This window comes from Galleria mellonella, unplaced genomic scaffold (assembly GCF_026898425.1).
Source record: "Galleria mellonella isolate WM207_F2 unplaced genomic scaffold, CSIRO_AGI_GalMel_v1 utg28, whole genome shotgun sequence".
In the NCBI taxonomy this organism is placed as follows: domain Eukaryota; kingdom Metazoa; phylum Arthropoda; class Insecta; order Lepidoptera; family Pyralidae; genus Galleria; species Galleria mellonella.
The window spans coordinates 6,305,172-6,321,088 of NW_026442064.1; the positions used below are offsets into that span (position 1 = coordinate 6,305,172).

At 32.8% G+C, this 15,917-nt stretch overlaps 1 pseudogene; it reads left to right on the forward strand.

Annotated features, from left to right (window-relative positions):
* Positions 1 to 1,672: 1,672 nt before the first annotated feature.
* On the forward strand, positions 1,673 to 15,191 carry LOC113517174 (uncharacterized; annotated as a pseudogene).
* The last annotated feature ends 726 nt before the right edge of the window (positions 15,192 to 15,917 follow it).

Here is a 15,917-nt window from a genome sequence, read left to right on the forward strand (position 1 = left end):
GATTAAGCTGTTAAGGCACTATAAGCCAACAAACAAACTCATTTTTACGTTTATAATATTAGTAAGGATTTTGAGAATTGATATTAAAATCTATAATTTTTTAATTATTAATATTTTCTGTGATACCTGAAAAATTTTGTCAGGAGTTATTGTCAGTTTACTATCGATATGGTGCCCTGAGCACTATTACATGTACATATTTATTAACATAGTCGACAGATTTAATATTTCTTTGTTTATAAAATCTTTATTTTACTTACAGTGTCTACATATTTTGTATATCTATAGTATCTGACAACCTAGGTGTCATAAAAGTTTAAAATACCGCGTTATCATCCTATGGTCACGTATTCGATTCCCGCACAGTACAACATTTTTATGTATATTTTATGTATGTATATATTTTTATGAATATATCTGTATTGGTCTGGGTATTTTCAACCGACTTCAAAAAAAGGAGATCCTCTCAATTCTATCGACTTTTTTATATTTGTTACTTCATAACTCCGTCAGTTCTAAACCGATGGGGGAAATTATTTTTTATCTAAAAGAATATATTTACAGATCGATAGATCGATCCCCTAGAAATATTATTAAAGTTCATTAGTTTAGTTTTTAGGTCAAAGTAACTTATTTTGTCACAACCGAAGTCGCTTTTTTGTTGGACATAATATTTAAATATCTAGGTTAATATGTAAAATAAAAAATAAAAACTCAAATATTTCAATTTTTTATCTAATACCTGTAGCACAAGCTGTGTTTAGCTTCACACTAGATGTCCCTGTATGATATGTTCAAGTTATTTATTTATTGCTAACTTTTACCCGCGACTTCGTCCGCGTAGATAGAATATGTTTACTGACCGAGATAAAAGGTAGGCTTAGTACACATCATCTTTCATCCCATATCAGTGTACATCAAATTATATAGTACTAAGAAGCAACAAACAAATATACTCACTTTCACATTGATACAGAAACAACTTTTTTTAATGGACGGTAGGCCATGGTAACCTAGCCTGTGCTGACAGTATAGTCCGGCGAGGCTCCGGTGAGGAATTATAGATGAGAATGAAAAGGCAGGTCAGTTAGCCTATCGTGACGAATTCGGCAAGAATTAACCACAATGGTTTCCAGGGAAGCTAGTAATGGGGCTGTTAATCCCCATTACTAACAATCCTTTTCCCTAATAAAAACATTTTTTTATTAATGGATGGTGATGGAATGGTCACTCTGCCTGCGCGTGAAGGGTACCATGGGTGACACTGTATACTCTGTTACATCCATGATACTGTTCATATCTATAGACGACGGTTACCATTTTTCATCAGGTGGGCCGTCAGCTTATTTACCGTTCTAAGTTGCAAAAAAAACGAAACCTGGAAAATAATAATAATATGATATACTCGTATATGCTAAACGTCGGCAATAAAGAAGCAGGTATGTAGGCATTATTTACCTGTAAAATCTTTAACATCGCATTAAGTCTCAATTGTGTATTTAAAACATGTGTAAACAACGTGAAGTTTAAAATTAACTAAAATTAAATATGCTAATGCCTACAAACCTATCTAAATATTAGTTATGTAAAAAGACAAAGAATTTCAAGAGCAAAAATAGGTTAATGGGACGTTTGACGTGTTTCTGAATAAGAGAGGGAGTGTTTTGCTTTAATGGGATGCAAATGTAATGGTAATCCCAATGGTAAATGGAATAAATAATAGAATAGAAAAGCTTTTTTGACCCAAAATAATAGATAAAATATTCTATTTTCTCACTTTAACATATAATAAATTATGTAATTTTTATATAGCAAACGACTTAAATTTTTAGATGCACTTATATTCAACAAAATAAACATTTTGCTCCTTAAATTAAAAAAACAACTGCCCTGCCAAAATTTAAAAAAATATATATCCAGTATCAATCGGGATGATACATAGATTCTAACGATATTCCATATATTCATATTTTGAAGTTATAGTGTCAAAATGAAACTCACAGAAAACTCTACATTATTAGTACTATTATACTAATTTTACGCTCCCTTTTTTGGCCAGGTTTGTAACACGGTTTGAGGGGTTTAAATTAGTCCTCAAACCGTTTTATACAGTTTTACACGGTTTGTTAGGCATTTATTTTTATAAAAAAAAAATGAAACCGCCTGTAAAATATTTTATATTATTATATACTATTTATACATTTAATTGCTTTTTAGTCACCAACATAACAGGAAACAGGGGTTACCTAATGCAGAAATCAGCAGCAGTTTTATTGTTGAAACGCAAAGTGTCAGATATGTTAGCTGAAATACCACTTCGAGCTTTGGACATAGACTATAAAGGGGAAGAAGTTTTAAACTTTTCAAGAAGAATGTATTATGCCAGGATGGCATTTCTTTTATAAAGGAGTAAGTTATATTTAATTACATTGTACTTAAGCCAGTAAGTTGGTTATGTAGTTCCGGCATAGAATAGGCCACTCCTTCCTTTCCAGTGGGTATTGTAAGAGACAACTAAGGAGGGCGCGGGATGGGCAGCAGCGTCCCTCTTAAAACAACTCTAAAGCCCTGACTGCGGTTGCTAATCCACCTGGCAAGCATGCCAACTACTGGCAAAACCCCCAAGGGAGAGAATTATGCCCAGCAGTGGACAATTAAAGGCTGATATGATAACAATGATGAAATTACATTTATCATAATCTACTGGTTACGATCGATAAGGTTTACTCCCGTTTTGGTCTAGAAGTAAAATTTGTCATGCTAATGATTATTATTAGTACTATTTTTTTTTTAATAAATAAAACAATCATTTTATTTATTATCAAAGAAGAAACAAAATCAATTGCGATATCGCTCAAAAATGCCGTGTCTTTTCTCGGCATAGAAAAGACCACTCCTTCCATTCCCGTGGGTATTGTAAGAGACAACTAAGGAGGGCGCAGGATGGACAGCAGCGTTCCTAAAAAAATATCTCTGAAACCTACCTGCCAAGCGTGGCAACTACTGACCAATCCCCCAATGGGGAGACTTGTTCAACAATGGACAATTAAAGGCTGATATGATGATGATTATGATTGCTCAAAAATGCGTAAAGTTCCCCGATTATTCGTATTATTATACATTTAAATAATAATAACAAATCATTCTAAAACAGATACAATATTGCAATGTCAAAAATTAACAAAACACTGTTGCGAGCTAGTAAAAACCAAAGGCATAACACCTTACTCTTCAATTCCTAACAACGTAAGAGGAGTGCCATTGGCGACAGTATGTAGATCTTTGAAGTTTATAGATAATGGTTATCATTTTACCTATTACCTGATAGCACCTTTGCTGTTCCCAGCACATAATATATATTCGGTAAATAATCGATAGTTACTAGTTGCTAATGACAAGAATAGATAATATGCTTGTGGTGTAAACTCCATGCATTTACCTATTTACGAGTATATTTACGTGTCTAGGGTTACCTTTCATTAGAATTTTTCTGGACATATCCGGAATTTCGGGCTTCTGTCCGGAAAACAAAATACTTTATCAAGTGTTTTCATTTGTCCGGATTTATATTCATGTTCAATTAATGTATAATTTTCGTATTTAATTACAAATTATCAATCATTATTTATTATACTATAGGTCTCTTCCTTTCCCATGTATGTTGTAAGAGGTGATCAAAAGAACTTAATAATCCAGTGATAGGCAGCGTCTCTATTAAAACATTACCAAAAACATAGTTCCGATTGCCAACCCACTTGCCAGGAGTAGCACCTATTTGTAAAACTCCACAATGAGAGAATTTCACTTCAGTTATTGTCTACCTTTATTCAATGTTTATGTGTATATAAAATACTTATATAAATAATATTTTTGTTGTAAGCAATTAATTTATTTTGAAATTAACTACGGAGTATTGAACCACCCATCACTAAATGGAGCAACAACTTCAAATAATTGATACAGATGATACGAGACCGTTCCTTATGACAATCAATGGGGGAGGTTTACGTTCAGCAATGGACACTGAACTGCTGAAATAATAATGATAATTCTATAAGCTATGGGTACTGTATTTTCTGGCAGACTTTTATTGAAATGTAGGTAATTTACTCCTCATATTTCTTAAATTTTCGTCACTATATCTGACTTGCTTCTAAAATTTCAAATAAGTAAGATCCAACTGTTGGAATTCATAAACAGACAGTCTTTATGAGGGACCCGTTAATATGGTACAAAGCAATTAGCGCATATGCATTCGTCGGGGAGGTAACAAAAAACATTTTAACAGCTAGCTGGAATTCGATGAAGGACGCAGTCGCACGTGAATACGGCGTATAAACAGTAACATCTGGTGATTATGGTATAGTTTTTGGAGGCACATTCATTAATTTTGCTTCGTGTTAGTTTACACTGATTTCAAATATGTTGTAATTATTTTATATCTGACATAACACACATTTTAAAGCACGTGCTGACCTTGTGACATACATATACCTAGGTATTGTTATTATTAAGCAATAATATCACAATTATATATCTAATAGACGCTTACATGTCTACATTGGAAACAAAAATATTGTTGTTCGTTATCATTATAATTTAAATATTTATACTTGCACGTAATTTTCTGAGCAGCTATGGACTTATCTAATAAGCTAGATAAGCGATTTAATCACCATATTAATTTATCACGTACGAACTTTCCTGACAAATTTATTTAAAATTATACCAAAATCCAATTGTTAGCTGTTTAAGAATTATACTAGCTATATCACTATTAGCTATATCACGCGGCTCTACTTGTTTTTATCAATACATAAAGTATCCGATGTGCTAAGCTAGGATATAACCTAGCAGTGAATCAAATTTTATTCAAATCCTTTAAGAAATTTTGCGTAAAAGAGTAAAGAATGTCCACCAATCCATCATTACAAAATTTCTCACATTACTAAGATTATGCCTACGTAGACACCATATTTTTAATTAGGTTATTATGATCTTGTCCTATTTATAGCAGTATTGCATGGTGTCCCTATCGCAAAATATAAACATAGAGTTTAGTATCTACTCGACATTTCTATGTAGAAACTAGCTTTTTGCCCGCTGCTTCGTACGCGTACCAGAAGTAGGAAAACCAATGAAATGTACCACTTCTAAATGGCATACCAACATCAAACATAAATCAGATTTTAAGTTAGACCTTCAAAAATACAACTCAAATAACCGCATCCAATTTTGTACCGCATTTTGATGCTGGATAAAATATACGAGTATAAACAGACTAAAAATCATCATCATCATTACATCAGCCATTTCTGCCCACTGTTGAACATAGACCTTCCCCATAGACTGCCATAAGGAACGGTCCTGAAACAGTACAAAAATCGATTGCTTGGGTACCTCTGTCCCATTCGTGTTTCAACCGTGAAGCAGTTGTGCTTGCATGGCTGTGTTTCGGTTTGAAGGGTGGGATAGTACATGAATTTACAGGGTACAGAGGAATAACATCTGAGTCCTCAGGAATGGCAACGCAAGGGGGTATCATGTTCGAAACAGTGTACTCTGTTATGTCCATGGTACTGCTCATGTCTATAGGCGACGGTTACCACTTTCCATCAGGTCGGCCGTCAGCTTGTTTGCCATTCTAAGTTGTTTAAAAAAAATTGACTTCCTCCAATGCATTTGAGGTTATCACTCTATTTAATAAGGAGAGCTCATGTTACATTGCGTTTGCCCATACGAGGTCGCTACTTTAGAACTTTTCTTCCTTATTGACTGTCAGTTCTTCGAGCTATCATCTATAAGTCTTATTAATACCCTTCATATATTTTTTTCTTAAATATCTCCCATCAGACGTTGCTTGCTGAACATAAACCTCCCTCATAAGAGTGGTTTTGTTCCAAGAGTTGTCACGCTCAGCAGGTAGGTCGGCAACCACATTAAAGCTTTGGTGATGTTTTAAAAGGACCGATACTGCTCATCCCTCGATCATTAAGTTCTTTTAATCGCTTCTTACGACACCCACTGAAAAGAAAGGGGTAGCCTATTCTATGCCGGAATAATACGGCAAGTGTACAGACATCATCTATTTACAATTTTATTATATTAAAAAAATAAGATTTTAACATGCTGGAAAGAGTAAATAACTTAGTAAGTTCCTTTATTTTCCAGGACAAAATATATCCGATTCATAGATTTTTACTACAGAGATATATACGGGTGCAGTTTTTAAATATAGTAAAAAAGAGTTTATGGTGCGAAGCCTTGTTCATCAAGTTTCAGAATGCTCTTAGTAACATCGGATTCTTCGGCTTCGTGGATAAAGGAGGGAGTATTTGCGTTAGAGATGTAAGTGACTTTATTACTCTGTCCCCAGACTAATGGCATATTAAACTACCCGTCAACATGTTTTCGTTATCAAACGCTTGCAAAATAGTAGAACGCCTGATATCGCTTTTTGGACTATCACATACATATGGTGAAAACATGTCTGTCAATAAAAACGGTAACTATATCTCTAAGGAAGAAGCAGGTGTGCTATATTTTACGTGGACGACACTGTATATTTTCTAATATCTATCTGCTGTTATTTCACAATGAAAAATGTACGATTATTATATGCTAGCTTTAACCCGCAACTTCGTTCGCATGACCAAGAAATATTTACTGATTGGGATAAAAAAGTATAAAGACTATCCTTCTCCATACCACATGTTTATCAAGTTTCAAAGTGATTGGTTAAGCCGTTACGGCGCAATAATCGTACCAATTACCTAATTCTCGTGCTAGGGTATCCTGTATCTTGATATATAGATAGAGCATCGAGACTCAAAAACGGGCCAACTCTTTGTCATCTAATTGTCGAATTAGCTGACTCGTTTTTTTATTAATGTTCTATAAGAGTTCCTACGCACACAATGTATTTCGACGTATCTATGTTTGTACAAAAGTCGATTGCTTGGACACCTCTGTCCCATTCGTGTTTTAACCGTAAAGCAGTTGTGTTTGCGTGACTGCGTTTCGGTTTGAAGGGTGGGATATGGCCTGAATTTACTGGGTACGGAGGAATAACACCTGAGTCCTCAGGAATGGCAACGCATGGAGGGTATCATGGGCGAAACAGTATACTCTGTTATGTCCATGGTACTGCTCATGTCTATAGGCGACGGTTACCACTTTCCATCAGGTGGGCCGTCAGCTTGTTTGCTATTCTAAATTGTATAAAAAAAAGAGTTTTTTTCGCATTCAAAAGGTACAGAATTCATAAGACAAAATAAATATAGAATTTATAAAGAAAATATTCATAACTCAAACATAATCAAGTCAATTATAAGGCAAATTTGTATGAATAAGTTGACCCGCTTTTCTCGAAGCATTTGTATGGAGACCCTATAATCTGAAATTGTAATATATAATATCAGATAACAGACACCTGGGAGAACAATCTAGAACATTCAGCGCCCTAATCAAAAGCTAATCAACAACGCCCTCGAACTGGCATTTATGAAATAGTCATATATATATATATATATATATATATATAGTTACTTACTTTCCTCTACTTACTTAAACCGCACCGGCTATGCACAGTTTCGATATTTAATGAATTTTATATACATGATTAATATACAATAGGTGTACGATAATTATTTTGACTTTATCCTAAATTAGGATCTTGGACAATAATGTTGTCTGCACTGGAAACGATAAACATAGATACATACATACAGTTAACCGCCGTTATATCTTATTCCGCTGTAGTCAAACGTTAAAGGAATAATAATTAAAACAAGGTAAGTAGAAAATGTGTCGTGTAATGTCTCATAGGTTATTCCTAAGCTATATAATTGTAACATATATTACACTATATTTATGTAAACAGTAAAATGCAATAATAAAATTTAATCGCTTTATAAAGTGTTATAATCTAGTTATTTAAAAATATATATGAATTTTTTTATATTTTTACAGCCTGACAGAATAGCTCAGCCGTGTCATGGCAGTACATATATGTGGTATATATATTATGTATACGTATAATCTATTTCAATAAAGCAAAAAAATTAAACAAACAAATATATGGCATGACGATAAGACAATTAATGTCCAATAGTAAGGGATAAGTAAATAGATTAATAAAAATACACGAGTAGAAATTTATTATTAGATTGGAAAATGTCGATTAATTGCAATCCATTAATCTCTATTTTTTTAATTCAATATATGTGCCTAATATTGTATATTTTACAATAATATGTACTAATGTTATGTCATGAATAGATTATTCATGACACAAACTTAACTACATTGGGATTGATTCTGAAGCAACATTTCTAAATAAAACTTCATCAAAGTCTAAAATTCATCATCCCTATTAAAACGCCACCAAAATCCTAATTGCTAATCCAGCTGCCAAGCGTGGCAACTACTAGCAAAACCCCCCTTATGGGAGAACAGTAGACAGTTAACGACTATATAATGATGATATAACAAATTCCTAAAATTAAAACATCAATTTGATATTACAACTAAATCTTTATTATTAAGACTTGTAGAGGTGCAGATGTGGGCTTGATGATATATATATATATAGATTCAGAAGGAGTGAGAGAAAGAAAGACTTAGTACAAGATTGTATAATGAATAATATTTACAGTAAATAAATCTAGATATAATAAGTCGCGATACAAAATATAGTTCGGTAAAATTGCTAAGACAATAAGATTGTTAAGAACGTCACTATTTATTTTTTTGTAACTATGTAGGTTTGAAAGAGGTTGGTAGCCTACAGACTAATATAAACTAATTTAATTCATATTCTTTTTTTATTATTTTATTATAGGGTCTTATAGCTTTAAGTAAAAATTATTACATTTAGTTTATGATACAACAAACAATTATTTCACATAATTGATATATTAAGTTAAGAGATAAGTTTAGGGGAATGGCGCCACAGAATCGATCCCATTTCCTAAAGCGAGACGTTCTATTCTTCCCCTGAGAGACTCTCGCTGCAACTAACCGTCTCGAAGTTATTTCACTTGATTCCGCTGACCTACATTTTTATACAATGTTACATATGAGTATATACTATCTACATATATACAGAAATAGAAATCGTTAGCAGTATTTCAAATTGAGAATCGACCCATGTTATGGAAATTTAGTGAAACAAAAATTTTATAACAATAACAAATTTCGCATTAGCCATATTAAAAGCGGAACGCGTCCTGTTAGTAGAATGACTCAATTTCTTTTGTTATTTTTAAATCGATATTTCTTTTGTGAAAATGGTCAATATCGATGGTATTTTTAATCATATTATTACTTTTAAAAAATTTTAATGTTTTCGATTTCACCGATTAAAAAATTAAATGCTATTCGTTGATAACCGTTTCTCTTGAGACCATTTGCCAATTTTTTTTTTTTTATTGTCATAACCATACATAATTTTCCGTGAATGGACCAATATAATAGTAATTATGCATAAATATGTACCAACGTGTGATAAATTGGGGAATTACGATCCTACTGATTAAGGCTCCAGCCTTAACAAACTTGTTTTGTGTGTAAAACAAAAAACAAAAGAAATAAAATCAAAATAACAGTACTTAGAAGCAAGAAACTTGCAGCAACAAAGTCACGTACGGCCTCCAAAGTAAAGTGTGGAACCCAGTACAGCGTCCGAAAGTCACGCATCAATCATCATTTGTATGATTGATTTAATACACCCCGAGGTCAGAGACCGCGTAACAAAGTGGGTGAGTAAGCAAGCAACCCGCACAGAAAAAGATTAAGAAAAATTGGATAAATGCAGTGTTCTTTTCGAGTCAAACATGCCTACAAAACAAAACATCAGAATGGTACCTACTTTAATGTTTTCGGACACAATGGGTACTTTATCAACCACTTCATGTTATATACGTTTTGGTATTTCCGTTATAGAACGGGCAACCCCTTCCTTTCCCTTGAGTGTCGTAAAAGGCGACTAAGTGAACTTGATGGTCGAGAGATGGACAGCAACTTCTTAAAACATCACCTATGTTTAGCTGCGACTGCCAAGCGTGGCAAAAAGCAAAATGTTTCTTATGGAGAGACAGCAGTTGATGTGATATGATGAACGGCTGATGTGATTATGATGTCGATTTCCGTTATAGAAAACTATTACTAAGGTTTATATCAGCTGTAAGATAAATTACTATATATCCTATTTATATATCTTCTATCTATACTTATAATAAATCTGTAGAGAGGTCAATTCTATTCATGAAGTATATTTCCAAAATAACTACCAGGGGGTGATTAGTGATCAATACTGATGCCAAAAATGCAATCAGAAAAATTTTTGTCTGTCTGTCTGTCTGTATGTTCGTTATAAAAACAAAAGCGACTCGACGTATTGGAGAAGACCTATGTTCAGCAGTAGACAGATAACAGCTGTGATGATGATGATATGTAGCAAAACATTTAAATTGAATAGTGTATATACAATGCACATTTATGGCGTTATAAAAATGACTTTAATCCAAATATATAGGATTACTTTTATCACGTTTGCTATGCAAAGTAGTAATAATCTTTGTCTTTTACAGTAAGTAATTTGAGTTTAAATCATACGACGCGACGATGATTATGTGTTTAGAACATGTGTGAGTGAACTGCTTGGCGTGCGGTGTCAAATTATTTTTATTAATATTTTAAACAGGAAAGTTTGTGAGGGAAAACGAATGTTTGTTACTCAACAAATCAGTATTACTTAAATTAATGTATTGATTAACCTATCAACAAATTCTTTGAACTCAGTTAATTGGATGTTTAAAATTAAAGGGAGGCGAATGAAGATGAAGGAAATACAGTTTTAAAAAACTTTATTTAAAATACTCTGTTACAAATACTAAATCTGTTTTTATTTGCCATTTCTTTATACTGAACCAGAGAATCTTATTAACGGATTTAGCAGATAATGTATTGTGTGTGTTCTATGAACACATTCAAGGAACAAGGAAATAGACTAGTTAGTAAGTTAGACTGCTTTTTGTCAAAAAATATATTTCTAATTCCAAATTAAACAAAACTTGCTCTACGGGAACTTAATAAGTGATAAAAATAATACTTTTTTCACAAATATAATACATATACAATACATCAACACTAGTGACCCGCCCCGATTTCGCGCGAATAAAGCAAAAAAAAATACAGTTCATGTGACGAAAGATTTTTAAAATCGATTAAGATTTTTTTTAATTTATCCATTATAAACAAAAACTAAAAATTTTCCTCTTTCTACTTAATATTAGTTTAGATCTAAACCGTCCAGACCAATACAAACACACTTATTAATAAAAATGCTATTTGTATTGTACGACAATCGATTCCACTACCATTAAATGATAAAGTAGTATGTCAAACTGCCACACAGTAGGGGAGTAGTTTATACGCTTGCAGTTTGAAGTGGAATTGTTTCCACGTTATATAATACCTTTTATTTTCATACGATTTATAACTGTTGTTCTAAACTTTTAAATCTGCAAGACAACCTTGCCCCATATTTCTGTCCGGTTATAATAAAACTATTAAAAATCCATGTTGCAACGCACACTCTTCTTGTGAAAATACTGGGTTTATAAAAAAATTCAGAATGTTAAATTATTGATTAATGTATTTTATAACTTATTCTGCCACTCTGCAAACTACGTACACCTATAAACTAACAAAATATCAAGTTTGAAGTTGTAGTTTCGCTAAACTATAGTTACTCTTACTCGCAGCGGATCAGTGTTGAAACAACTAAACTTCGGTGGTGGATATTTTGCAAACTTTATTGAAGTTTACACACAATTAACCTGCTTTTGCTAATAGAACAATTCAAACAGTAACTTTTTGTAAGTATTCCTTAATAATGATACGATTTTGAAACGTTGCACGTTTTAGCGAAGTCACTTGCCTAAAGATCGAAAAGTTGTGTTGATTTTGCAATTTAGAGGATGGGTTTGGTAGAGATTTATTGAACACGAATGGATGGAGACGTCGGTAGGATCTTCCCTAGACGGACATATATCAATCATTTAGGTGCTAAAAGAAAGTGCATGTTAAAAGTACTTGTAATTGGCAAATGTGTATTAAAAAGAAAAAAATATTGAAAGTGGAAGAAACGAAAGAGTTAAAGCATCGAAGTATTTGGCGGTCCATTTTTTCTGTCTTTCCCAATGGGAGACAGACATGACATATATGTATGTATGCACTTGCTATAGTAACTATTATTTAATATTAAAAACCAGGTCAAGTGCAATATTAACATAAATTTAATTTGTAAATTGGTTTTCTTTAAAAGTAGATAAAATATGTTTATTTATCTATAACGAACTATAGTCACGTACTTCTGTAGAACACGTATTTATATTCACTTTATGTGTATATGTTTTGTATGAAGTAGACACCTAATAGTTATTATTCTATACAACTCAAAATTTCTTATTTTTAGAAACATTGTTCTACTTTTCCTCCAATAATAAAATCGTACATACTTTAGTAAACTGCAATTATTGATTTTTTTTTTTATATTAGGTAACTCTTTTATAATTTTCTGGTATAAATCGAAATAAACGACGCAAAAAAAAGTAAATAAAGAATGATTTTTGAAATTTCATATTAATTCCTTTCATATGATACCCTAATTCTATCCATATGATACCCCACTTGGATGAGTAAATACTTATTTTAAAATTTCGTATTTCACTTTTGTAGCCTCTAGCATAAAAAAAAATCTTTTATAATATGTGTAGTCGGCCTACGTGAATTGTAGAAGAATTAATTAAAATATATCTAAATATCTAAATTTACTCCAAAATTAAAAATCAATCATGTTAATAGTTTCTGAAATATAGCGCAATGAAATTTATACTCCCATACCAAAGTTAAACACTATAGTGACACGAATTAAAATAAAAAAATAAACAGTAATTTTAGGACAGGAACTACCTAAATAAATCGATATCTAGACGTTACAATTTTACAAAATTTGTAAAATCTTTTGGGCACATTTGGTTACAAACTTCACTAAAGTGCATGATTTAGTTTAATACATTCTATTTTTAACAGAGGCGGCGTAGGGTGTTCACGACGTAAGCCATCGCATACGGACTTGTGGTTTGAAGGTCCTCACGCTCGCAGATTTGATAACTTTTTTAAGAAATTTACGCTTTTTTTTAAACGTTTTATTGCATCAGCAAAGTCATGACCAAAGAGCCTAATATCTTACCCACATTCAATTTCAGGCTTGCCCTATCACTGACTTTTAGTACCGTTTTTAACCGAGTTTAAAAAAAGAAGGAGATTCTAAATTCAGTTGAATTGTTTTACGTTTGTTGCTTCAGAATTCCGTAATTTTAAACCGGACAAGAATTAACCACTATAAGGGTTTCCAGCGGGAACCGCGTGGAGATCGACTTGATAGTGTATATTGCTAGCAATGAAACTGTTAAATCTCATAACAATCCCTTTTCCCCAAACATGAGGCTGTTGGACCTTATTAGTATTATTGACAACATATTCCCTTAGTATAACTTAGCATAAGAATATAAATATATATACTTTTTATTAATTAAAAGAAGAAGTGAATCTGTGTATTTGCTCTGCTTATAATTTAATATGTACCAGGGAATGTATGGCGCACCGCTGATATGTCGCGGCAAAGCAGTTGGTATGCTGATGGCTCCGGACGCACAATGGACCAACTGTACTGGTTACAGTAACATCGTACATTTATTCTCCAGTCGTTACCTAAGCAACTTCATGTCTTGTGTAAGCAGGTAAGTCCACATCGACTGTCTTAAATATTCACTATTCCAAATTAGATATAAACTACTGCAAATGTAAGACTTTAATGAGACTTAGTTTAAATAGAAAATGAAGAAAAACATAGATAGATTCTTTATTACCAACAACAATAATTACAGGTAAAAATAAACAATAATAAAAAACTTCAATTCATTTTGCTGGTAATAGGAGCCGCCTGAGCTGTTGCTGTATATGCACACCTCCAGCGGGATGTGCCTATAGTTATATAGTGCTGATTTCCAGGCGGTCCCTTAAGTCATTTATTTTTTCATATTTTTAGCATTCGTGCGGATCGCAAATACCCATTTTTCGCATGCGAGACTCAATGCACTGATCAAAAATAAAAATAAAATATAAACTATATCTAAAATTAAATACAATGTAATACAATACATCCGGGTTGCCTGCCCTCAGTAAACGCAATCTAACTAAGTAACAATTCTTACTTATGCCAATATTTTATCTCGTAGGCAACCCTATGTTGTCGTTTAAAAAAAGGATAAACTCCTGTTTATTGCAAGTTTTATCAAAAACAACCAATTTTCTAAACTTAATTAAGAACCCGTCGCTAACTTCGGCAGATCAATATCTGCCTTGGGCTAATAGCTCGATAGAAAAATAAATGCCACAAAATTTTTATATTTAGGTACAGGGATATTCATACAGCTTTTTCAGTGTATCTACTCTATTAGTAGAACTAAATCGTAGATGCAATATCAAATCTCTTTAAGCCTAAATGGCAAACATGCATCCATGCAAAGTGAAAATTATCACACTTAATTCATATACTTATTCTATAGATAATAATAGTATATAGTCCCTAGATTACAGTAACCTTTTACCATCAGACGGGCCGTATGCTTGTTTTTTTATGCAACTTAGAATGGCAAACAAGCTGACGGCCCACTGATGGAAAGTGGTAACCGTCGCCTACAGACATGAGCAGTACCGCGGACATAACAAAGTGTACTGTTTCGCCGATGATACCCCCCATGCGTTGCCATTCCTGAGGATTCAGGTGTTATTCCTCTGTACCCTGTAACTTCACGCCATATCCCACCCTTCAAACCGAAACACAGCCACGCAAACACAACTACTTCTCGATAGAAACACGAATGGGACAGAGGTATCCAAGCAATCGACTTTTGTACAAAGTCTCCCTTTAGTATTATTATATTGTTTGCCACTTTCGTGGAATAAAAAAAAGTAAGTGAAGTAAGCGGAGAAAAGAACCAATGATTTTGTTTTATTTGACATTTGTTGATATATTTTATAAGCATTCAAATATTTATTTTTCTAATAGTTTGTTCTCAATCGAAACTCGCATTGATTGGAATATAATAATTATGATATGATGATATGAATATGGATAATTTTTTAATGGATGATAATAGAATGGTAACCCCGCCTTTGCTAACGGTATACGCTGGCGAGGCACCCGTCAGCTATGGCATAAGCCCTCCCCCCTTGGGGGGCTTTTATTACTAGTAGTTGCCATGCTTGGCAGGCAGATTGACAGCCACAGTTAGGCTTTAGAGATGTTTTAAAAGGGATGCTGCTGCCAATCTCTTGCCCTCACTTAGTCGGCTCTTCCGACATCCACGGGATTGGAATGGGTGGCCTATTCTATGCCGGGACCACAGTATAATATTTGTTAGTGTCTAATACTTATATTAACTGTCAAAAGTTATATCCTTCCGTAACTCACTACCAGACTAGGTAATACAGTTAATTCCTAGAGTTCATTTTAACTCTAAAATTAAAGTTTCAATTTTATATTACTTATGACAAATCGTTGTTCTAAAATAAAGTAACTTAATTTTTATTACCATTACTGCAGAGTTGCTTTAAATTAAATTCTCGATGGTCCATTCGATAATTATTGTTAAACTGGTAAATTAATAATTTTAGAAATTAAGGAAAAGTCGACCCTATTACCTTACAAACTGAATTCCTTTAAAACAAAAAATAACTATGAACATATCTTAATCAATATTAAAATAAAAAGTATCAAGCCAAGATATCTTGTAATGAGAAATTAGGTAAGGAAGAACTTAGAAAAGTTCATTTGTCTAAATTGT